Raw genomic sequence first — 27029 nt, 5'->3', positions numbered from 1 at the left:
TTTTTATTTGAAGTAATAGATGACGTTGAAGCCGTTTTCACCATATTTGAAAAAAATGGTTTGATGATTAATGTATTTTGAGATAATGAATTTGTTCGGAAAAGGAAAACTCATAGTTCCCGATTGGTTTCATAATTACCAATGTTTTGGTAAATAGGACTTGGTTATTTTGGAAACCAAATTAAAACTGTATCACTTAATGGATAAAGTTTTATTGTTTTTGAATGTTCATCATTTTGATTGAGAACTAGAGGAGTCATAATGTATTGTTGATAATCATAAGTTGGATTTTGAAATGTAATAAGATTTATTTGACCTTTAGTTACAAAGGTGTAGGTAGGCATGTCTCGTTAAAACCTCTCCAAACAAAATCTTTGTTTTTTGAAAAAAATCTTATGAGTAGGAAAAAGAGTACAAACATACCCTTGTCTTTTAGCTATACTAATGCTTTAAAGAGGAAACATTCCATGTATTTGGTAAGACTATACCATTTAAATGTTGAAGAGAGCATGCTCCATGGCCAAGTATTTCAATAACTCGGAATGGACCTTCCCACTTAGATGCTAATTTTTCATGAAATGAAGGTTGTCTTGCTTGTTCGGTTCTTCGGAGTACAAGGTCGTTTATTTGAAATGATCGAAGATAGACCTTTTGATTATATCACTGAGCTATATTATGTTGCATCGCTCAGTGCCAAAGGGTGGCTATATCTCGGACTTCTTCAATTGAATCTAAATCTAGCAATTGAACCTCTGAATATGAGTGATGATCGGTGATTTGAGTGTGTAACAACGATTGAGAGATTTCCAAGGGGAGCATGGCGTCGGACCTATAGACCAAGCGAAAGGGGTTTCTTTATTGGTAAAATGTATAGTGGTATTGTATCCCCAAAGAATTTTCGGGATTAATTGTGCCCACAATCCCTTAGCCTCATCTAGTTTATTTCTTAAAACATGTAAGATGATTTTGTTTGCTGCTTCAGCTAATCCATTAGTTTGTGGATGTTCTACCGAAAAGAAATATAAATGAATCTTTAAGTTATGTAAAAAGTAGGTAAAATTATGATCGACAAACTAACAACCATTGTCAATGATAACCTGTTGAAGTATACCAAATATGCATATAATATTTTTCCAAACAAATGAAACCATTTGTTGAGATGTAATGTTAGCTAATGGTTGCACCTCAATCCATTTTGAGAAATAATCAATGACAACTACTAAAAATTTGATCGGACCTGGTGCAATCGGGAAAGGGCCGATGATATTAATTTTCCATTTGTAAAAAGGCTAACTTACTTCCAAATTGTGTAGGAGCTCGGCTGGCATATATATTATTGGAGCATGTTTTTGGCAATTTGTGCAAGTCTTCACTTTTTGAAAACAATCTTTTTATAAGTTCAACCAGAAAAATCTTGTGAGGAGTATTTTGGTAGGCAAACTCTGAGCTCCAATGTGTGTACTACAAATGCCTTCATGGGCTTTTGCTAGAGCAAGGTTGGCTTTAGATCTGTTCAAGCATTTTAAAAATGGGTGAGTATAACCTTGTCTATATAGGATGTTATTTAACATTTTAAAGAAAGAAGATTGTCATCGAAACTTTTTTAAATCATCAACTCCTGGTGGTCTAGTTCCAGTTTTTAAATATTGGATATAAGGCCATCGCCAATCAAGAACCTTATCAATACATAAGACATCGGTGAGATGTATGCGTGGTGTAACTAAAGTAGATTGCAATAAGGTAATAGTATGTGATTGCGTGCTCGCTAGGTTAGATAAAATATCAACTCTATAATTTTGTTCCCTTGTGATATGATGAATTTCAAATTTTGAAAAATGAGAGATAAGGGTTTTGACAATATCAAAATATTTTATCAGCAATGGGTCTTTGACTTGGAATAATTGGTTTACCTGCTGAACTACTAATAAAGAATCACAATGTACCTTTAGTTCAAAAATTTGTAGGTCTATTGCTAACCTTAAGCCAGCAATGAGCGCTTCATACTCAACTTGATTGTTGCTTGCTTTGAATGAGAAATGTAGGGAGTGTTCCAAGGCAATTCCATTTTCATCTTCAAGGAGGATTCCATCTCCACATTTTTGTGGGTTAGACGTACCATCAACATAAAGGGTCCATTCAATGTAAGGATCCTCGGAATGAGGAGTTGTAATTCCACCACTAGCAAAGCCCCTAGATATACAGTTAATGATACCTCATGGTTGATTAGGTTGAGCATTAGTTGTTTTTTCTTTGTCATGAGAAAATTGTCCGACAGAGCAATGGTCAGCTAAATGTGCTATGCGCTTTTGAATGTGGCCGCCAATATATTTATCCAAATGTCCCTGCCGAGCTAATCGTTTTAGCAGGGCTTTGGAAACAACACACTCGTCAGTAGTGTGTCCGTGTTTTTGGTGAAAAGCATAATATTTCGACTTATTTATGTTCTTCAGATCTTGATAATTCCCAGCCTTCCGAGGAAGTTTAAAGAGTTTTGCATTCACGATTTCTTTAATTATCCCCTCCCTTTTGGTGTTGAATTGTGTGTAAGAATTATAACAAGATGTTAACCAGAAGGATTTCTTGTTGTCTCGAGCTTTTTCATCGTCTTTATTATTTTGGCCTTTCTCTGACTTTCAAACTTCACGTAGCTCTTCAATCTCCATCTGACCTTTAGCTTTCTCTTAAAACTCGGTTAAAGTCCTTGGCTTGACCACAGTTATGGCTTCTTGAAACTTTCCTGGGAAATGTTCGCTCTTAATATCATGTAGGTGCACCTCTGGGTGGAGGTTTGGAATGCTCATTGCTACCTTAGTGAATTGAGTAACGTATTCCCTAAGGCTTTCTTGTTGTCCCTACTTGATTGTGTTTAAATAATTGGAGCCATGTAAAATATATGGAAGAGGTAGCTAACTAATCTTCAAATAACTTGGCTAACTCTTGAAAGCGTGAAATAGAATCTGCAGGCAAAGAAGAAAAGCAATCAAGTGCAAGGCCGTCCAAAAAAGTAGGAAAACAACGATATAAAATATGGTCAGAAGCACCGTTTACTAAGGGGTTAGATTCATTGGTAATAAAAAAATTTTAGGCAATTGAAAATTTATGACATTTGCCGTGAATGGTCCAACTGTGTTGTCCAATTCATCGTCTTCATTGGCTGGTTGATTCGCTTCTGGTTGCTGAATTTCAGAAACATGTGTTGGATCAGAATTGGCTTCCTCGTTATTTGGATATTTGTTGTAATCATCATTATTAGCTATCCTCTATGCATTGATTAGCCTGCTGTAATTTTGTTACCATTCGAAGAAGTTTGGATGGTGTGGGAGGAGGTTGTTCAGCCATGAACAAATCTGAAAATTATGGGGCCTAAAGAGAAAGGGTTTTTTCTGAGCTCCACGGTGGGCACCAATTGTTCTTGAGGGTTGATTGTGATATAGCTCGTCCTCCAACGATTGTCTGCAAGCTTTCCATCTGGATGAGTTATACCTCGGCACCAAGAGAACAAGGAGGTGAGCACCTACAAAAGGTACTACAGCGCTCAATTTAGTGAATGAATAATAAGCTTTGTATTCTAGTATTTCTTAAATCAACCTCTTACCTTTTGTTTCTACTTATCTCTTTTATAATAGGGATAGTCATTTTGTGGTTACCGAGTTATACTAGTAACGTATGAAGATATATGGTAACATTTTGATATTTTTATGATATTAGTAGCCGACTTATAACGTTTATAGCTGACTTTATATTTGTGTAACTGATTTATAACGGACATATCAAAAGAAAATTTACAGAAAACTAACTTAGGAATGTGTCTTAGGAAGTTACTGAGATATGAGAATTGTGTGAGTATGTTTTAGAAGAGAATTTTTAACCCTTCAATCTTCACTTGATATATATATATTTATAAAAATTCCTACGCAATCTTTATTTGACATGTAATCTTAGCCGTTATCAAAGTTAACAACTATTTGCATCAACCTTATTTACTTCTCTCGACTTTGACCATACCCGAACTTAACATTTTCTGAATCATGACTTTAATAAAATTCAAGGCTATAATATTGACCATGTAACAAAATGCCCCATTTTACTACAACCTATACTTTAAGTACATTTAGGTTTTAAAGATGCCCCCATGATATATGAAGCTATAGAGTCTAGAGTGTTTTTTCCTCTCCCTGTTAGTATTTTCTTGATGTGTAAGACTTTACCAGCCTGGGTGCCAACTAGAGGCTTGATAAGCGGATAATTTGTACGCTTTTTGGCATTGTTTTTAGTATGTTTTTAGTATGTTCTAGTTAGTTTTTAGTATATTTCTATTAGTTTTTAGTTAAAATTCACTTTTCTGGACTTTACTATGAGTTTTTGTGTTTTTCTGTGATTTCAGGTATTTTCTGGCTGAAATTGAGGGACTTGAGAAAAAATCTGATTCAGAGACTAAAAAGGACTGCAGATGCTGTTGGATTCTGACCTCCCTTCACTCGAAGTGGATTTTCTGGAGCTACAGAAGCCCAATTGGCGCGCTCTCAATGGCGTTGGAAAATAGACATTCTGGGCTTTCCAGTAATATATAATAGTCCATACTTTGCCCGAGATTTGATGGCTCAAACCGGCGTCCCAAATCAGCTCAAAACTGACTGGCGTTAAACGCCGGAACTGGCACAAGAATGGGAGTTAAACGCCCAAACTGGCACAAAAGCTGGCGTTTAACTCCAAGAAGAGTCTCTACATGAAAATGCTTCAATGCTCAGCCCAAGCACACACCAAGTGGGCCCGGAAGTGGATTTTTATGTCATTTACTCATCTCTGTAAACCCTAGGCTACTAGTTCTCTACAAATAGGACCTTTTGCTATTGTATTTTCATCTTTTGATCACTTGGGTCTTTTGATCACTTGAATCTTTTGATCATGTTTTTATGATTGAACCCTCTTTGGAAGGCTGGCCATTCGGCCATGCCTAGACCTTGTTCTTATGTATTTTCAACGATGGAGTTTCTACACACCATAGATTAAGGTGTGGAGCTCTGTTGTACCTCGAGTATTAATGCAATTACTATTGTTCTTATATTCAATTCGGATTGTTCTTGTTCTAAGATATTCATTCGCACCCAAGAACATGATGAATGTGATGATTATGTGACACTCATCATCATTCTCACTTATGAACGAGTGCCTGACAACCACTTCTGTTCTACAAGCAAACAAGGCTTGAATGTTTATCTCTTGGATCCCTTGATCGGAATCTTCGTGGTATAAGATAGAATTGATGGCGGAATTCAAGAGAATCTGGAAGGTCTAAACCTTGTCTGTGGTATTCTGAGTAGGATTCAATGATTGAATGACTGTGACGAGCTTCAAACTCCTGAAGGCTGGGCGTTAGTGACAGACGCAAAAGAATCACTGGATTCTATTCCAACCTGATTGAGAACCGACAGATGATTAGCCGTGCCATGACAGGGTGCGTTGAACATTTTCACTGAGAGGATGGGAGGTAGCCACTGACAACGGTGAAACCCTACATACAGCTTGCCATGGAAAGGAGTAAGAAGGATTGGATGAAGACAGTAGGAAAGCAGAGAGACGGAAGGGACAAAGCATCTCCATTCGCTTATCTGAAATTCTCACCAATGAAATACATAAGTATCTCTATCTTTATGCTTTCTTCATATATCATCCATAACCATTCGAGTTTGCCTGACTAAGATTTACAAGGTGACCATAGCTTGCTTCATACCAACAATCTCTGTGGGATCGACCCTTACTCGCGTAAGGTTTATTACTTGGACGACCCAGTACACTTGCTGGTTAGTTGTGCGAAGTTGTGATAAAAAGTTGAGATTGCAATTGAGCGTACCATGTTGATGGCGCCATTGATGATCACAATTTCGTTCACCAAGTTTTTGGCGCCGTTGTCGGGGATTGTTGAGTTTGGACAACTGACGGTTCATCTTGTTGCTTAGATTAGGTATTTTTCTTCAGAGTTCTTAAGAATGAATTCTAGTGTTTCAAGGTGATGTTCTTATCATCACCAAAGCTGATTGATTTTCATCAATTTAGCTCTTGAATGCAATCTCCTGCTGAAGCTTGGCTAGCCATGTCTAATTCCTTTAGACTGAAGCTTTAGACTAACATTGCATGATTCCTGGAATTCTCATTAAGAATTTTGATATCTTTATTTTTTTTCCACTTAATTTTCGAAAAAACCAAAAAAAAATTACAAAATCATAAAAACCAAAAATATTTTATGTTTCTTGTTGAGTCTAGAGTCTCATTTTAAGTTTGGTGTCAATTGCATGTTTTTGTTCTTCTTGCATTCATTCATGTGTCTTAAATGATCTTCAAGATGTTCTTGATGATTTACTTACTCTGATCTTTAATTCCCTTGTCTTGAGTATTTTTGTTGTTTGTCATATGCATTCTCAACTTGTTAGTGTCAGTAGTATACAAACTTCTAGGTTTGGTGTCCTGCATGCATTGTTTATTTGATTTTAGTTGCATTTTGATTATTCCTTATTATTAAAAATCCAAAAAAAATATTTTTAATTTGTGTCTTTTCAAGTCAATAATACAGAGAATTGAAGATTCAGAACATACAGCAGAGGAATTACACAGAAAAAGCTGGGCGTTCAAAACGCCCACTGAGGAAGACAAACTGGCGTTTAACGCCAGCCAGGGTGCCTGGCAGGGCGTTTAACGCCCAAAAGGGTAGTGCTTTGGGCGTTAAACGCCAGAATGTGCACCATTCTGGGCGTTTAACGCCAAGATGGCACAAGAGGGAAGATTCTGTTTTTAATGCACATTTTTTTCAAGTTTTTAAAATTTTTCAAAATCAAATCTTTTTCAAATCAAATCTTTTCAATCAAATCTTTTTCAAAATCAATTTCTTCCCATTTTCAAAAATACTTGCTAACAATTAATGATTTGATTCAACATTTTAACTATGTTGCCTTTTCTGTTGAGAAAGGTTTAATGTTTGAATCATATCTTTTCTTGTTAGCCAAGTTATTAATTTTCAAAATCAAATCTTTTTAAATTGTTTTTCAAATCATATCTTCTCAATCATATCTTTTTAAAACCATAACTTTTCAATCATATCTTCTTAATCACATCTTTTTCAAAATAGTTTTCAATCATATCTTTTTGATTTCTAATTTCAAAATCTTTTTCAAAAATCACTTGATTTCTTTTCCACTCTTTGTTTTCGAAAATTAATTAGTATTTTTCAAAATATTTTTAAAATCTTTTTAATTTTTTTTTCAAAAATTTCTTCCCCTCTTCTCACATCCTTCTATTTATGGACTAACACTCCTCCTTAATGCACAATTCGAACTCCATCTTTCTTGATAAGTTCGAATTCTTCTACTTCTTCCTTCTATTTTTCTTTTCCTCTGACACCTCAAGGAATCTCTATACTGTGACATAGAGGATTCCATATTTTCTTGTTCTCTTCTCTTTCATATGAGCAGGAGCAAAGACAAAAGCATTCTTGTTGAGGCTGATCCTGAACCTGAAAGGACCTTGAAGCGAAAGCTAAGAGAAGCTAAGGCACAACTCTCTGTAGAGGACCTAACAGAAATCTTTAAAGAAGAAGACATGGCAGCCAAAAACAACAACAATGCTAACAATGCAAGGAAGGTGCTGGGTGACTTTACTGCACCTACTCCCGACTTTTATGGGAGAAGCATCTCTATCCCTGCCATTGGAGCAAACAACTTTGAGCTCAAGCCTCAATTAGTTTCTCTAATGCAACAGAATTGCAAGTTCCATGGACTTCCATTGGAAGATCCTCATCAGTTTTTAGCTGAATTCTTGCAAATCTGTGACACTGTCAAGACTAATGGGGTTGACCCTGAGGTCTACAGACTTATGCTATTCCCTTTTGCTGTAAGAGACAGAGCTAGGACATGGTTGGACTCACAACCTAAAGAAAGCCTGAACTCTTGGGAAAAGCTAGTCAATGCCTTCTTGGCAAAGTTCTTTCCACCTCAAAAATTGAGTAAGCTTAGAGTGGAAGTCCAAACCTTCAGACAAAGGAAAGGTGAATCCCTCTATGAAGCTTGGGAAAGATACAAACAATTGATCAGAAAGTGTCCTTCTGACATGCTTTTCGAATGGAGCATCATAGGTATCTTCTATGATGGTCTGTCTGAACTGTCCAAGATGTCATTGGATAGTTCTGCTGGAGGCTCTCTTCATCTGAAGAAGACGCCTGCAGAAGCTCAAGAATTGATTGAAATGGTTGCAAATAACCAATTCATGTACACTTCTGAAAGGAATCTTGTGAACAATGGGACGAATCAGAAGAAAGGAGTTCTTGAGATTGATACTCTGAATGCCATATTGGCTCAGAACAAAATATTGACTCCGCAAGTCAATATCATTTCTCAAAGTTTGTCTGGAATGCAAGCTGCACCAGGCAGTACTAAGGACGTTTCATCTGAAGAAGAAACTTATGATCCTGAGAACCCTTCAATGGAAGAGGTGAATTACATGGGAGAACCCTATGGAAACACCTATAATTCTTCATGGAGAAATCATCCAAATCTCTCATGGAAGGATCAATAGAGACCTCAACAAGGTTTCAACAATAATAATGGTGGAAGAAACAGGTTTAGCAATGGTAAGCCTTTTCCATCATCTTCTCAGCAACAGACAGAGAATTCTAAGCAGAACAACTCTGACTTAACAACCATGGTCTCTAATCTAATCAAAACCACTCAAAGTTTCATGACTGAAACAAGGTCCTCCATTAGGAATTTGGAGGCACAAGTGGGACAGCTGAGTAAGAAAATTACTGAACTCCCTCCTAGCACTCTTCCAAGCAATACAGAAGAGAATCCAAAAGGAGAGTGCAAGGCCATTGACATGACCTACATGTCCGAATTTGGAGAGGAGGAAGAGGCATTGAGCGCCACTGAGGAAGGCCTCAATGAACGTTCACTGGCCTCCAATGAGTTCCCCAATGAGGAACCATTGGAATCTGAGGCTCACACTGAGACCATAGAGATTCCAATGAATTTACTTCTTCCATTCATGAGCTCTGATGAGTATTCTTCCTCTGAAGAGGATGAGTATGTCACTGAAGAGCAAGTTGCCAAGTACCTTGGAGCAATCATGAAACTAAATGACAAGTTATTTGGTAATGAAACTTGGGAGGATGAACCCCCTTTGCTCACCAAAGAGCTGGATAACTTGACTAGGCAGAGATTACCTCAAAAGAGATAGGACCCTGGGAAGTTCTCAATACCTTGTACAGTAGGCACCATGACCTTCAAAAAGGCTCTGTGTGACCTAGGGTCAAGCATAAATCTCATACCTCTCTCTGTAATGGAGAAACTAGGAATCTTTGAGGTGCAAGCTGCAAGAATCTCACTAGAGATGGCAGACAATTCAAGAAAACAAGCTTATGGGCTTGTAGAGGATGTTCTGGTAAAGATTGAAGACCATTACATCCCTGCTGATTTCATAGTCCTAGAGACTGGGAAGTGCATGGATGAATCCATCATCCTTGGCAGACCCTTCCTAGCCACAGCAAAGGCTGTGATTGATGTGGACAGAGGAGAATTGATCATTCAAGTGAATGAAGAATCCGTTGTGTTTAAGGCTCAAGGATATCCCTCTGTCACCATGGAGAGGAAGCATGAAGAGCTTCTCTCAAAACAGAGTCAAACAGAGCCCCCACAGTCAAACTCTAAGTTTGGTGTTGGGAGGCCACAACCAAATTCTAAGTTTGGTGTTGAACCCCCACATTCAAACTCTAAGTTTGGTGTTGGGAGGTTCCAACATTGCTCTGAGTATCTTTGAGGCTCCATGAGAGCCCACTGTCAAGCTACTGACATTAAAGAAGCGCTTGTTAGGAGGCAACCCAATGTTATATTTTATCTATTTTCCTTTGTTATTTTATGTTTTCTGTAGGTTGATGATCATGAGAAGTCACAAAATCAGTTGAAAAAGCAAAAACAGAATGAAAAATAGAAAGAAAAACAGCACACCCTGGAGGAAGACCTTGCTGGCGTTTAAACGCCAGTAAGGGTAGCAAATGGGCGTTTAACGCCCAGTCTGGCACCATTCTGGGCGTTTAAGGCCAGAAAGGGGCACCAGACTGGCGTTAAACACCAGGAAAGGGCAAGAAGTTGGCGTTAAACGCCAGAAATGGGCACCAGCCCGGCGTTTAACGCCAGAATTGGCACAGAGAGCATTTTTGCTCGCCACTTGGTGCAGGGATGACTTTTCCTTGACACCTCAGGATCTGTGGACCCCACAGGATCCCTACCTACCCCACCACCCTCTCTCTTCTTCTTGACCCATTCACCAATCACCTCAACACCTCTTCCCCAAAAACCCCTCACCTATCAAATCCCATCTTTCTCTTCACCACTCACATCCATCCTTCATAAAACCCCACCTACCTCACCATTCAAATTCAAACCACTTTCCCTCCCAAACCCATCCTCTCATAACCGAACCCTACCCCTCTCTCTACCCCTATATAAACCCATCTTCACTCCTTCATTTTCACACAACCTAAACACTACTTCTCCCCCTTTGGCCGAACCATAAAGCCATCTCCATCTCCTCTATTTCTTCTTCTTCTACTCTCTTCTTTCTTCTTTTGCTCGAGGACGAGCAAATCTTTTAAGTTTAGTGTGGTAAAAGCATTGCTTTTTGTTTTTCCATAACCATTTATGGCATCTAAGGCCGGAGAAACCTCTAGAAAAGAGGAAAGGGAAGGCAAAAGCTTTCACCTCCGAGTCATGGGAGATGGAGAGATTCATCCCAAATGTGCATCAAGACCACTTCTATGAAGTTGTGGCCTTGAAGAAGGTGATCCCCGAGGTCCCTTTCAAACTCAAAAAGAGTGAATATCCGGAAATCCGACATGAGATTCGAAGAAGAGGTTGGGAAGTTCTCACCAACCCCATTCAACAAGTCGGAATCTTAATGGTTCAAGAGTTCTATGCCAATGCATGGATCACCAAGAACCATGATCAAAGTGTGAACCCGGACCCAAAGAATTGGTTTACAATGGTTCGGGGGAAATACTTAGATTTTAGTCTGGAAAATGTAAGGTTGGCATTCAACTTGCCCATGATGCAAGGAGATGAACACCTTTACACTAGAAGGGTCAACTTTGATCAAAGGTTGGACCAAGTCCTCACAGTCATTTGTGAAGAGGGCGCCCAATGGAAGAGATTCAAGAGGAAAGCCGGTTCAACTGAGAAGGCATGAACTCAAACCCGTGGCTAGAGGATGGTTGGAGTTTATTCAACGCTCAATCATTCCGACTATCAACCGGTCCGAAGTTACTGTAGACTGGGCTATCATGATTCATAGCATCATGATTGGAGAGGAAGTAGAAGTTCATGAGGTTATAGCCCAAGAACTTTATAAGGTGGCAGACAAGTCCTCTACCTTGGCGAGGTTAGCCTTTCCTCATCTCATTTGTCACCTTTGTTATTCAGTTGGAGTTGACATAGAGGGAGACACCCTCATTGATGAGGACAAGCCCATCACTAAGAAAAGGATGGAGCAAACAAGAGACCCCTCTCATCATGAAATCCCTGAGATGCCTCAAGGGATGCACTTTCCTCCACAAAACTATTGGGAGCAAATCAACACCTCCCTAGGAGAATTAAGTTCCAACATGGGACAATTAAGGGTGGAGCACCAAGAACATTCCATCCTCCTCCATGAAATTAGAGAAGATCAAAGAATCATGAGAGAGGAGCAACAAAGACAAGGAAGAGACATTGAGGAGCTCAAGCACTCCATAAGATCTTCAAGAGAAAGAACAAGCCACCATTACTAAGGTGGACCCGTTCTTTAATTTCCTTGTTCTCTGTTTTCTTGTTTTTTAAATTTTCATGCTTATGTTTATCTATGTTTGTGTCTCATGATCATTAGTGTCTTAGTGTCTATGCCTTAAAATTATGAATGTCCTATGAATCCATCACCTTTCTTGAATGAAAAATGTTCTTAATTGAAAAAGAGAAGAATTGCATGAATTTTAAATTTTATAACAGATTAATTATTTTGATGTGGTGGCAATACTTTTATTTTCTGAATGTATGCTTAAACAGTGCATATGTCTTTTGAATTTTTTGTTCATGAATGGTTGGCTCTTGAAAGAATGATGAAAAAGGAGACATGTTACTGAGGATCTGAAAAATCATAAAAATGATTCTTGAAGCAAGAAAAAGCAGTGAATACAAAAAAAAGCGAAAAAAAGGAGAAAGAGAAAAAGAAAGAAAAAGAAAGAAATAAAAGTGTGATCCAAGGCAAAAAGATTGTGCTTAAGAACCCTGGACACCTCTAATTGGGGACTCTAGCAAAGCTGAGTCACAATCTGAAAAGGTTCACCCAATTATGTGTCTGTGGCATGTATGTATCTGGTGGTAATACTGGAAGACAAAGTGCTTTGGGCCACGGCCAAGACTCATAAAGTAGCCGTGTTCAAGAATCATCATACTTAACTAGGAGAATCAATAAAATTATTTGGATTCTGAGTTCCTATAGAAGCCAATCATTCTGAATTTCAAAGGATAGAGTGAGATGCCAAAACTATTCAGAGGCAAAAAGCTAAAAGCCCCGCTCATCTAATTAGTACTGATCTTCATAGATGTCTTTGGAGTTCATTGCATATTCTCTTCTCTTTATCTTATTTGATTTTCAGTTGCTTGGGGGACAAGCAACAAATTAAGTTTGGTGTTGTGATGAGCGGATAATTTGTACGCTTTTTGGCATTGTTTTTAGTATGTTTTTAGTATGTTCTAGTTAGTTTTTAGTATATTTCTATTAGTTTTTAGTTAAAATTCACTTTTTTGGACTTTACTATGAGTTTGTGTATTTTTCTGTGATTTCAGGTATTTTCTGGCTGAAATTGAGGGACTTGAGCAAAAATCTGATTCAGAGACTAAAAAAAAACTGCAGATGCTGTTGGATTCTGACCTCCCTGCACTCGAAGTGGATTTTCTGGAGCTACAGAAGCCCAATTGGTGCGCTCTCAACGGCGTTGGAAAGTAGACATCCTGGGATTTTCAGAAATATATAATAGTCCATACTTTGCCCGAGATTTGATGGCCCAAACCGGCGTCCCAAATCAGCTCAAAACTGCCCGACGTTAAACGCCGGAACTGGCACAAGAATGGAAGTTAAACGCCCAAACTGGCACAAAAGCTGGCGTTTAACTCCAAGAAGAGTCTCTACACGAAAATGCTTCAATGCTCAGCCCAAGCACACACCAAGTGGGCCCGGAAGTGGATTTTTATGTCATTTACTCATCTCTGTAAACCGTAGGCTACTAGTTCTCTACAAATAGGACCTTTTGCTATTGTATTTTCGTCTTTTGATCACTTGGGTCTTTTGATCACTTGAATCTTTTGATCATGTTTTTATGATTGAACCCTCTTTGGGAGGCTGGCCATTCGGCCATGCCTAGACCTTGTTCTTATGTATTTTCAACGGTGGAGTTTCTACACACCATAGATTAAGGTGTGGAGCTCTGCTGTACCTTGAGTATTAATGCAATTACTATTGTTCTTCTATTCAATTCGGCTTGTTCTTGTTCTAAGATATTCATTCGCACCCAAGAACATGATGAATGTGATGATTATGTGACACTCATCATCATTCTCACTTATGAACGAGTGCCTGACAACCACTTCTGTTCTACAAGCAAACAAGGCTTGAATGTTTATCTCTTGGATCCCTTGATCAGAATCTTCGTGGTATAAGCTAGAATTGATGGCGGAATTCAAGAGAATCTGGAAGGTCTAAACCTTGTCTGTGGTATTCTGAGTAGGATTCAATGATTGAATGACTGTGACGAGCTTCAAACTCCTGAAGGCTGGGCGTTAGTGACAGACGCAAAAGAATCACTAGATTCTATTCCAACCTGATTGAGAACCGACAGATGATTAGTCGTGCCGTGACAGGGTGCGTTGAACATTTTTACTGAGAGGATGGGAGGTAGCCACTGACAACGGTGAAACCCTACATACAGCTTGCCATGGAAAGGAGTAAGAAGGATTGGATGAAGACAGTAGGAAAGCAGAGAGACGGAAGGGACAAAGCATCTCCATTCGCTTATCTGAAATTCTCACCAATGAAATACATAAGTATCTCTATCTTTATGCTTTCTTCATATATCATCCATAACCATTTGAGTTTGCCTGACTAAGATTTACAAGGTGACCATAGCTTGCTTCATACCAACAATCTCTGTGGGATCGACCCTTACTCGCGTAAGGTTTATTACTTGGACGACCCAGTACACTTGCTGGTTAGTTGTGCGAAGTTGTGATAAAAAGTTGAGATTGCAATTGAGCGTACCATGTTGATGGCGCCATTGATGATCACAATTTCGTGCACCAATTTTGAATAGGACAAAACTCAGGGTGTCATATATTTATAAGAGTCTATACTATATATATGTAAGGTAATATACTAAAAGAGTCTAAGTCTGGGTTAATACGCCTTATGTTTGTATGAATGGTGTAACTTTTACCTTCTTGATGTATGTATGAAGCCGTTACAACATTATGTGATATATTTGGTTGTTATATGTTGCTATGTACATTGAATGAATGCCTGATCATCATCTACTTTATGTAAGCCACAAAACTAAACAAATACTACTAATCAATAACATGCACATTCATAGTCAGTGCGACAGGGTCAATAATATATGAATTAAATAATGTCTAGAGTCCATAGGTTGACAAATTAATAAATCCTGGCAACTAGGTTAAATTCTTATGAATTATATGGTTTTATAAATCAGAAATGTTCCTCAACTCTTTTCTGGATTAATTGACTAAGGGATTAATTTTTAATGAGGTTAAAGAGAAATTAAATCACCAAGGGATTGGGGGTTGATTACTAACGATTTGCCATAAAAGTATTTTGATATAATTAAGGTGGAAAGTGAAAAGTATTAATCCAAAAGTTTTAACATCTTCAAAGCCTTAACTATTTTATTCATATTATTTCTCACATCCACTATTTTCTTACGTTTGCCTTTATTTAATTCATATTTATGCTTAAAGACTTTCAAAATCCTAATTTGCTAGTCTAACTAGATTAATCGATTGATTTTGCTTGCTTAATCTGTTAATTCTCGTGGGATCGACCCTCACTCACCTTAGGTTATTACTTGATTCGACCCAATGCACTTGTTGGTGTTTTGTGGATTGTAAAATCTGCCATCAAGCTTTTGGCGCTGTTGCCGGGGATTAATTGTGGTTAACAAACTACCGATCAATCTATTACCTAGATTAGACTTATTAATTTTTTTTACTATTTTCATTTTTATTTCCCCTGGGAATTCCCTTTGGTACTGTGAAGGGAGTTCCAATTTGATTTTCTTGTTATTTTTTTCTATACAAATAAAGGAATAGAGAACCACTTTAGTACGATCTTGAGATTGAAAGAACTCTTCGACGGTAGTGACAACAAGTTAGAAATCAAAGAGTTGAAGAAGAGACTGAAGAAGTGGTTGAGGAAGAATTCCCTGAGCCACAAATAGCAGAGAACGTGAATAATAATGTCGACACACCAAGGAGGACTCTCGGATCATACATTAATCTTAATCCAGATAGTTGTGGAAGCAGTATCATTGCACCTACTGTCCGAGCCAACAATTTTGAATTGAAGCCACAGCTTGTCACATTGGCTCAACAAAACTTCCAATTTAGTGAAAGCTCACATGAGGATCCGAATTTGTTTATTTCCAACTTTTTGCAAATTTGTGATAAGGTCAAGACAAATGGATTGGGCTATAAGAGATCAGGCTAAGCATTGGTTAGAAAATCAGCGGAAGGAGAGCATAGCTACATGGAGGATTTGGTCACTAAGTTTCTAAATAAATTCTTCCCACCTCAGAGGCTCACTAGGCTGAAAACTGATGTTAAGACCTTCAGACAACAAAAAGGAGAATCCCTATTTGAAGCTTGGGAGAGGTTTAAAGAGATGCTCAGAAAATGCCCTGATGATATGTTTGCTGATTGGGTCCAGCTTTAAATTTTTTATGATGGGATCACCCTCACCTCATGGATGGCATTGGACACTTCAGTTGGAGGATCTTTGTATATGAAGAAAACTACTGAAAAAGCACAAGAATTTATTGAGATGGTGGCCAATAATCAATATATCTACTCATCTAAAAGATTATCAAAGAAAGGAGTTATAGAGTTAGGTGCTTTGGATACACTCATAGCTCAGAATAAAATTATGTTCGAAAAAAAATGCAATTACTCGACACCTAAGAGGAATACAAGTGTCGACAGTGAGCTCTCAAGAGAATTCCTATGGTGTAAGTAATGGATTCTCTCAAAGTGAAGGCATGGAGTATTATGGACAATCGTCTCTAAGTGAATTACATGGGCAACCCCTCAAGACACCCTCAGAATGACCCTTACTCCAACACCTTCAATCCAAGATGGAGAAACCACCCAAATTTTGGATGGGAAAACCAGAACCAAAGACCTACCCCGTTTAACAACACCCACTAATCCCATCAATTCAATAACACCCAACAGAATACGTTCAGCCATCACAACACCAGTAACCCTTCTTTGAATTATTTTTACCAATCACTATCCAACTCATAACCAGTCCAGCAAAATACCCAAAGGCTTTCTAATCTTGAGCTTGCCTTAGAAAAATTATCTCAAAGCACGCTAGCTTTCATGGAGGAAACCAGAAGCTTCAGGGAGAAGACAAGAACTAATTTCAAGAATCAAGGTGCTTCAATTAGGAATTTAGAAGTGCAAATAGGCCAGATTGCTCAATAGTTGGAGAAGGCCGCAAATGTACTTCCTAGTGACACCATTCCAAATCGGAGGAGTGCAAGGCTATTTACATGAAAAGTGAAAAGGTGGTAGGAGATGAAAAAAAGGAAGAAACCAAGAAGGAGGAGTTCACTATTGGGGTAAGAAAGGAAGCTCTAGAGGATATTAATCTTCAAGAAGAACACGTGCAGCTTACTCTACAGTAACCTATTCAAGCCACATAAGCCCCACCAAAAGAGAGAATCCCAGTGCCTGAGTACGTACCAAGAATTTCATATCCCCAAAGGTTCCAAAGGGAAAACACGAAGAAGCAATATTCTAATTCTTGAAGATATTCAAGACTTTGCACATCAACATCCCGTTCATAGAAGCTTTTGCATAAATGCCCTTATATGCAAAATGTGTGAAGGATTTATTGTCCAGGAAGAAATCTTTAAAGGGAGGCCAAACAGTGGTGATGACCAAGGAGTGCAGTGCCATTATTCAGAGGAACTTACCAACAAAGAAGAAAGATCCAGGGAGTTTTTAAATTCCTTGCACTATTAGCAATACTACCTTTAACAGAGCTTTATGTGATTTAGGAGCAAGTATTAATCTAATGCCTTTATCTGTGATGAAGAGGTTACAAATTCAAGGGTTGAAACCCACTAAAATAGTTCTACAAATGGCAGACAAATCAATCAAGCATGCACATGGAGTGGTTGAAAATGTCTTGGTCAAAGTGGAAAAATTATTTCTTCCAGTGGATTTTGTCATTCTTGATATGGAAGAAGATGAGCATGCATCAATCATTCTAGGAAGACCTTTTCTAGCCACTAGAAGAGCCCATATTGATGTTGAAAAGGGTGAGTTAATGCTGAGGGTGCATGATGAATATCAAGTCTTTCATGTTTTCAAATCATGCATCATTCAAGTGATCAAGAGAATTTTATGAAGGTTGAAGCCAAGGATCTAAACTTGAAAAAAGAACCTAATGAATCACTCCCAAAGATCCTACCTTCATGCCCAAGCAGAATAGAAGAAAAGAAGGAGGTACCAGAAGCTGGAAATTCAATTGACATTAACAAGAGCTTGCAACTGAAGCCTCCCTTTGCAATCAACAAACCTCTTAACACCAACCTTAAGTTTGGTGTTGGGTGTACATCAAATATAGCGGAGGCCCCAAAGAAGAAAGTTTCTAGAGGGTGGAGGAATAAGAAGATTCCTACTGAAGACTTTTTACCCGGAGAAAAAGTAGTTCTATCTCATCACCCACCATTACCATACACAGTGAGTAGAGTTCTCTCCTTTGACCATCTTGAGCTAACATATGATGACACAGGAAGGAAATTCAAGGTGAGAGGGGAAAGAGGTGAAGCACTATCAACCTCAACCTTAGCAAGGAATAACCGTCAAGCTAGTGGCGTTAAAGAAGCGCTTGTTAGGAGGCAACCCAACATTTGGTATCTCTTTTCATTCGCATATTTTTGTTTTTCTTTACTGAATTCTTAGCAATTATCTGTTTTACATTATGCATAAACATTAATAAGAAGTTTGGTGCAGGAGATTCAACTATGAACACATGATTTCCCATTAAGTTTGGTATGGTGAAGCCCTAACGTTATACTCGAAGGAACTACGTACTACGCCAAAAAGGAGTTGTGTGTACGCATGCATGTGTGCACACGCAAAACTAAGAATTCTGGGGAAGTATGCGTACGCACAAGCCTATGCGCACGCACAGAAAGCCCTCTCGTACAACGTGGGAACTTCACGTATAATGTGAAAAAGGGGTTCGCTCCCAGGATTCTAATTTTGGTAAAGTGTGCGTACGCACAGAAAGTTTTCCACTATAACGTGGAGGATCTCACATACTACGTAAAAGCCAAAGGTTTAATTTTATGGAAGTGTGCGTACACACACACCTGTGCGTACGCACAAAAAGCAATTCACGTATAACGTGAATTTTCTCATGTATAATGTAACAGCGCTAACTTGCTTCAGGGAACAAATTTAAAATCATGTATAACGTGAACTATGTCAAGTAGTACTTTAAGGCATAAAATCATAGCTACTTCTTTCACTTAGACCTATTGTACCATGTTCCACTTGAGCCACCATCCAATCTTCATATCTACACGTATGCTTGTGCTTAAGATTATTATTCTCACACCACATCCAAACCTAAGTTTGGTGTGGTAGTATTCATGCATGCAAGATAAAGGACTACACCTCACTATCTTCCTACTACATCTCATGTATAAGTCATTCATTCTATTTCATCTATCATACTTCTTTTTCTAGTATTTTATAATTTTTTTCCAATAATAACTATCGCCTAAGCTTGTTTTGTAGATGCAGTATTTGTGACTACTCAAGAATTTAGAAAACCTCTACTTGCATTAAGGCTATTGTTCTTATCAGGGTTGCATATGTGTTCATGGAGTAAGTTTGGTGTGCTATACCAAATTCATATACCATTAGGTACTTGGCCTAGTTCACATAGATGGCACCACACTAAGTTTGGTGTTGCCACGTTCACCATGCAAACATAGTAACAGTCTCATTATCTTATTTTCTTTGGGCTTACTTTTCCTTATGTTATGATTTGGATTCTTTTAATTGAATAAGCCTCTGCATTAATTGAATTATTTCACTTGATAAACCTGCTCTCATCACCATCACTTTTTCTTTTCTTTGATGCTTGAGGACAAGCAATCGTTTTAAATTTGGTGTTAGAGGCTACGCTCTACATAGCCTAAAAGTTGATGAAGAAGATGATGATGAAGAGAAAGATAGTGAGAATTAAGGTTGTTTCTCTCTTTTTAATAATATGCATGCGTATCAAATAATACCTTACGTGAGTAAGGGTCGATCCCACAAGGATTGATGGATCAAGCAACAATAGTTGAGTGATTGGCTTAGTTAAACAAAAATTGATTTTGATATTGAGATGTTCAAAAGGTTTAAGTTGAAAATAAGACAGACACACAATAAATAAGTTGGGAATAAAATCTTAGAGAAATAGTTAAGTCTTCAGAGTTATCTATTTTTCTGGATTAACTTTCCTTACTAACTATTTTAATTATGTAGGATTTAATTTATGGCAAACTATTTGTGACTAGACCTTGATTCCTTAGACCTTCCTAGTCTCCTCTAAAATTCATCAATTGCCAATTCCTTGGTCAATTAATTCCAATTAGAGGGTGATAATCAAATTCCAATTTACATGCCACAAAAACTTTAATTACCCAAAAATAAAAGGATTATATGTCACATATCCCGTTAAATCCAGATAATTAAAATTTAGGAGAATATGTTTTCAAGCTGTTGTTCTAGTAAAGAGCTTTTCCAACTTTTACAAGAACTCAAATAGAAAGAGGGTCATACTTCCGTTCCACCCAAATTCATAAAATAAATAGCAAAAACAATTCTTAAATATAAATCCAAAACATAAATTAAAATAGAAAAAGCAATAAAATCAATCCATACAAATAGATAGAGCTCCTAACCTTAACAGTGGAGGATTAGTTGCTCATGGAATGTGGAATGTAAATTTGTATAGAATTCCCTAATGGAATTTACCTAATAGAAGAGAAGTCTCCCCTTTTTATAACTAATCTTAATTAATTTAAAATCTAATATTTTAAAATTAAGATAATATCTTTTTCTATTTTAAAATCAAATTTGAATTTAAATCAGAATTAACTAACTACTTCGCGTCTTGTAACGTGGGGACCACTTGGCTTCACTGGATATGCGCCTAACTTGGGTGCTAAAATGGGGTCCAGAAATCACCCCTCAGCGTTTTCTGCGTTCTCTGCACGTGGCGCATGTCACGCATACACGTCAGTCACGTGTACGCATCGCTGGTCTTTTCTGCGAGTCACGTGGATGCGTCGGTCATGCACACGCGTCGCTGTGCAAATCTTCAAATCATGCGTACGCGTCAGTCATGCGCACGCGTCACCATAAAAAGCTCCAAATCACTGGTACGCATCAGTCACGCGTACATGTCGCTCCTCGCTGCTATCTCCTTTAAATCTTGAGTTGCAGAAACTCCATCAAATCCAGTCGAATGCTACCTAAAATAAATAAAATTTCACAAAACTCAAAATAACATACATAGTGGCTAAAATATAATTAATTCTTAATTAAACTCAACAATTTAAGTGCAACTTCACTAGGAAAAGATAGACAAAATGCTCACGCATCACAACACCAAACTTAAACTGTTGCTTGTCCTCAAGCAACCAAAACTAATATAAGCTTAGGATGTGAATTTGCATGAGAATGAGAGTTCGATTAAGCTCGTGTCTCTTTTTATAGTGGGGTTTACAACTGCAATCCTGAATAGGTTTGGCATCTCACTCTTCTCTGAATTAGAAGAATGTCACTGTCATCTGGAATTAGAATCCGGATAATATTATGAATTCTCTGATCTTTTATATTTCAGTTTAATCCTTGAACACAACAAAATTTACTTTAATTTATTTTCTTTGGTGCTTTGCACCTTGAGCCTAGCCATGACTTTAAATGTTTTGTCTCAAGGGTTACTTGACACAGAAACACCACAAGCACTTAACTGGGAAACTCTCTTTGAGTTCTGGTTTTTCTTTCAGTTACTCCCAGACAGTGGTGCTCAAAGCCTTTGGCATACTCTGTTAAGCGCACTTGGTCTCGACTTTAAGTGTTTTGTCTCAAGGATTACTTGACACAATCACACCACAAGCATATGACTAGAAAACAACTCTTTGAGCTTTTAATCATGTCCGACCTCCCTAGTCATTGATTCTCAGAGCCTCGGACCTTGCTTTTATTATTATTTATTTATTTTTGCTGTGTCTTTTGCTTCAAGGATTAAATTTTTGTTTATTTCAAAGAAGTCATAATAATTCTCTAAATTCCTGTTCCTTATACATCAACATCCCTTGATTCAAATTCAAATATGCACTGTTCATATCATGCATTCAAAATTACCATTAATACCACCACATTTAAGTAAATAAGACTATTCTTAGAATTAACTCAATTTCTCATGCAATATATCACTTTTAAAAAATTTTTGATTTCAAGCTCAGTGGGCAATACATGAGACATCTTTCAGAATTAAATCACTTAAGGGAAAACTAAACTAGACCTAGGGTTCTTACTAATAAAGGATCATGCAACAAATAATGCAAAATAGCAGAAAAACGGGAACATAACATAGAAAAAGAGGGGAGGAATAAAAAATATGAAATGAACTCAACCACCTTAGTTATCCTAGCGGTCGCTTTATTCTTCAGGTTGTGCTCCTCCATGAAGATGATTCACCTCCCTTTTGGTGCCATAGGAATAAATAGAAAAGCTTTAAGCAAAGCGTCAACACCAAACTTAAATGTTTGCTTGTCCTCAAGTAAAGAAAATCTGAAAATAGAAAGAGATAAATTAGTATGAAGAAAGAAAAAAAATAAGAGAGAATAAGGATTGAGAGAGAGAAAGAAAACTGGGCGGCGCAAGCGACGCGTTTGCGTACGGCATGCGATCGCGTACGTCGCGAATTCTTCATCATGACGCATTAGCGTCATACACGCGTCCGCTTGCCCTGGATTTTGTGCGATTCGCGCGAAGCCAGCCACGCGCCCACGCGACTTTCTGTTTGCATGGCTTGGGGGCTAATTTTTCATACGATGCGTTCGCGTGGATGGCTATATGTGCAACTGACGTGAACGTGTCAGTCACGCGTCCCCATGAATAAATATGTGCTTTTAGCACACTTCTTGTCCCAAGCCAGCACAACTCTCTGCCAAATACTCTTTTACATTGAATTTGCAGGTCACGCGTTCGCGTCGGTGACGTGCCCGCATGAATGGCGAAAATCACAAACGACGCGAACGCGTGGGGTACGCGAACGCGTGGGATCATTTGTGCGAAAGGCTCCATTCTGGCGCCACTCCTGCGCAACTCTCTGTCAAATTTTTTTTTCACACACATCCATCTGACGCGTACGCGTCAGCGACGCTTGCGCGTCGTGTGCTCTTTTTTTTAATATCCGGTTCCTGTTCTAAAATAGCTGCATGATCAGAAAATTAGTAAGAACTCAATAAAAATCAAATAAGTGAGAAAACTACTACTACGAAAGAAAATAACTAAGAATGAAAAGGAATGATCATACCACGGTGGGTTGTCTCCCACCAAGCACTTTTAGTTAAAGTCCTTAAGTTGGACATGTGGTGAGCTCCTTGTTATGGTGGATTGTGCTTGTACTGATCCAGGAATCTCCACCAATGTTTGTAATTCCAATGGCTACCGGGATCCCAAACTAGGAGCATAATGCCTTTGAGCAAGTTGAAGCAAGTGACAGGCCCCATGAGTGTTGATTGTGGAAATGAATTCCAGGGTCCCAAACCTTGCTTTTACACCCGTCTTCTTATGGATCACCATTGTTCCCACCGGGTGACAAACAATCTGAATTCTCACAGAGACATCCAAACAACCTTCTAGACCCATTCAAATTAGCTCTACACCAATCCTTGCACTTTAATTTGGAGCATGCAACCATACTAAACCTTGCTTGACATCTCTTGCCACTAACCATCTTCCTCTTACTCTTAATGCCATAAAGAGCTCTAAGTTGACCATCCGTCTCTAGTAGCCCATATTCAAGTGGGAAAGTACAGGTTAAGGATAGGAATTTTACCCACTTAAATGTTGTATTGGATGGTGATGGCTTTGGAAGAGGTCTTGCAAGCTCCACTCCCTTGTGCTCTCCTTTGAATTCTTCTATCTCTTTGCAAGCTTCCTTAATTTCCATCTCTTCCCCTTGGTAGCTTTCTTTTTCAACTAACTCTTCATTGACCTTGGTCTCAGAGCCAGCTACTTTACCACCGCTCAATTGAATAACCGTGCAGTCTTCTCTTGGATTCACCACTATATCACTTGAAAATATACTTGCAGACCTCTCAAGTAATTGCTTGCTCATTTAGCCCATTTGCATTTCCAAGTTTCTAATGGAGGCTCTGGTTTCCTGCAATAAACTCATCATCATCTCCCAATTAGGATCTTCTTAGGATTTAGAGTTTGCCTGCTGAGTTGATTGAAACTGATGGTTATTAAAATTATTCTGTTGAAAATCACCCTGAGCACTCCCCATGTAATTGACCTCAAGATTTTGGGTGTTGATAGCTGGGACTTGCATGCCACCCATATGTTGAGTAAGTAGATTTAATTGCTGAGACATAAGCTTGTTCTGAGCAAGAATAGCATTAAGAGTTTCTACTTCCATAACACTCTTCTTCTGAGAAGCTTCAATATCTGATGGTGGCTCTTGACATGGGTAGAAAGATGATGGTTCTTGGTAGTTGGAACATGGAGCATTGAAGTTTCTTTGGTTTTGACTTTGCCAACCAAAATTTGGATAGTTCCTCCATCCACCATAGTATGAATCACTACTTGGGTGTAAGTAGTAACCCACGTGATCTTTCTCCATTATTTTTTCTTAGCACAAAACACCAAACAAGATTAAACGCACCATGTGGTTGACAAGCAAGCAAAGAAGAAAGAACATAAAGGAGATTTAAACTAAAAAAAATAAAACAACTAAGGGGACACCAAACTTAATTTCAGAAATTAAGAAAAATATTAGTGCTATTCATTTATTTAAAAAAAATATTTTTTTAAAAACAAAATAAAAAAGGAAACGATAAAGAAGGAACAGGGGAGGGGGGAAGTAAACGAAAGAAAGTGTAACCAAAGAGTAAAAAACGTAAAGTTTTTTTTTTAAATAAAGGAAAAAAATTAAAAAGAAGTAAAATAATAAAAAAAGAAAACAGGAAACGAAGGCGAAAAACAAAAACGGAAGAAAGGAAAAAAATAAATAAATAGTGAAATAAGAAAAATTAAAATTAAAAATTTTATTATTTTTTTCGAAAATATTTAAAGCAAATTTTAAATAAAATTAAAAATAAAACGTCTAATCTAAGCAATCAAACAACTAATAGTTGTCAATCACAGTCAATCCCCGGCAACGGCGCCAAAAACTTGGTGTGGTATTTTACAACCCACACTACTAACCGGCAAGTGCACCGGGTCGTACCAAGTAATACCTTACGTGAGTAAGATTCGATTTCACGAGGATTGATGGATCAAGCAATAATAGTTGAGTGATTGGCTTAGTTAAACAAATAAAAATTGATTTTGATATTGAAATGTTCAAAAGGTTTAAGTTGAAAATAAGACAAACACACAGTAAATAAGTTGGGAATAAAATTTTAGAGAAACAATTAAGGCTTCAGAGTTATCTATTTTTCTGGATTAACTTTCCTTACTAACTATTTTAATTATGTAGGATTTAATTTATGGCAAACTATTTGTGACTAGACCCTAATTCCTTAGACCTTCCTAGTCTCCTCTAAAATTCATCAATTGCCAATTCCTTGTTCAATTAATTCCAATTAGAGGGTGATGATCATATTCCAGTTTACATGCCACAAAAACTTTAATTACCCAAGAATAAAAGGATTATATGTCACGTATCCCGTTAAATCCAGATAATTAAAATTTAGGAGATTATGTTTTCAAGCTGTTGTTCTAGTAAAGAACTTTTCCAAGTTTTACAAGAACTCAAATAGAAAGAGGGTCATACTTCCGTTCCACCCAAATTCATAAAATAAAGAGCAAAAACAATTCTTAAATATAAATCCAAAACATAAATTAAAATAGAAAAAGCAATAAAATCAATCCATACAAATAGATAGAGCACCTAACCTTAACAGTGGAGGATTAGTTGCTTATGGAATGTGGAATGTAAATTTGTATAGAATTCCCTAATGGAATCCCCCTAATGGAATTTACCTAATAGAAGAGAAGTCTCCCCTTTTTATAACTAATCCTAATTAATTTAAAATCTAATATTTTAAAATTAAGATAATATCTTTTCCTATTTTAAAATCAAATTTGAATTTAAATCAGAATTAACTAACTACTTCGCGTCTTGTAACGTGGGGACCACTTGGCTTCACTGGATCTGCGCCTAACTTGGGTGCTAAAATGGGGTCCAGAAATCACCCCTCAGTGTTTTCTGCGTTCTCTGCACGTGGCGCATGTCACGCGTAAGCGTCAGTCACGCGTACGCGTCGCTGGTCTTTTCTGCGAATCACGCGGACGCGTCGGTCATGTGCACGCGTCGCTGTGCAAATCTTCAAATCATGCGTACGCGTCAGTCATGCGCACGCATCACCGTGAAAAGCTCCAAATCAAGCGTACGCATCAGTCACGCGTACGCTTGCTCCTCGCTGCTATCTCCTTTAAATCTTGAGTTGCAGAAACTCTATCAAATCCAGTCGGATGCTACCTAAAATAAATAAAATTGCACAAAACTCAAAATAGCATCCATAGTGGCTAAAATATAATTAATTCTTAATTAAACTCAACAATTTAAGTGCAACTTCACTAGGAAAAGATAGACAAGATGCTCACGCATCAATGCACAACAAAAAAAGTTTGGCAAAGTATGCATACACACACACCTGTGTGTACGCACATGTTGGATTTCAAGTAATACGTGGAGTTTCTCACGTACTACATTAGAGCAAGCAACTTAAGGAAATTGGCTCACGTACAACGGAGCTACTTCTCATTGTACGTGAGCCCATAAATGACACTCCAAGATCACTCTCTCAAGTCATGTATAACATGGAACAGCCCACGTATTACGTGGGCCTTGCTGCCCCTTCCTAAACCTCAATTCAAGATTTTATGTTCTTCAAAATTTCAACTCTTGAGGATCATTCACAATTAATGCTGACAGTTATTAAAGATCAGAAGCAATCAAGAAAGATATCTTCTCGGTGGAGAATAATTAGGAAAAGATTTGATTCTGTTTTAGATTTTTATTTGTTTTTGAAATTTGAATTTGAATTCAGTTGTAGCTAGATTAGTATTTAGGGGAAGAGGGTTCTAACCTCTTCGGCATCTGGTCACTTTGCAATTTTAATTTCATAAGTATTTTAAGAACCAACATGAGTTTCTAATTCTCCTCGATTAAGGTTAGGAGCTCTATTGATTCCATGGTTTCATATTCTAGCTTTTCACACCTTTGATTTATGCATTGATTTATTTTCAAGAATAGGTTTTTGTTTTTCATCTTAAAGGGTATGAATGTGTTGGGAAACAATTCTTCTCTGATTTGAATCATTTTAACTTCTTGGAAAAGTTGCTTCATTGAATTAAGCTTGAAAACCGATTCTCGAAATTTGTAAGTTTTAAAACTGGATTGATAAG

The 27029-nt window shown here is 37.7% G+C and overlaps 1 non-coding gene across 1 annotated transcript; it reads right to left on the bottom strand.

Moving 5' to 3' along the window:
* Positions 1 to 15888: 15888 nt before the first annotated feature.
* On the bottom strand, positions 15889 to 15996 carry LOC112719388 (small nucleolar RNA R71). Its single transcript, XR_003161691.1, has one exon. It is a non-coding gene; the product is annotated as a small nucleolar RNA R71 (small nucleolar RNA).
* Positions 15997 to 27029: the final 11033 nt, after the last annotated feature.

Source organism: Arachis hypogaea, chromosome 10, assembly GCF_003086295.3.
Source record: "Arachis hypogaea cultivar Tifrunner chromosome 10, arahy.Tifrunner.gnm2.J5K5, whole genome shotgun sequence".
In the NCBI taxonomy this organism is placed as follows: domain Eukaryota; kingdom Viridiplantae; phylum Streptophyta; class Magnoliopsida; order Fabales; family Fabaceae; genus Arachis; species Arachis hypogaea.
Note: the sequence above shows the minus strand (reverse complement) of the source record. Positions and strands in the feature narration are given on the sequence as shown.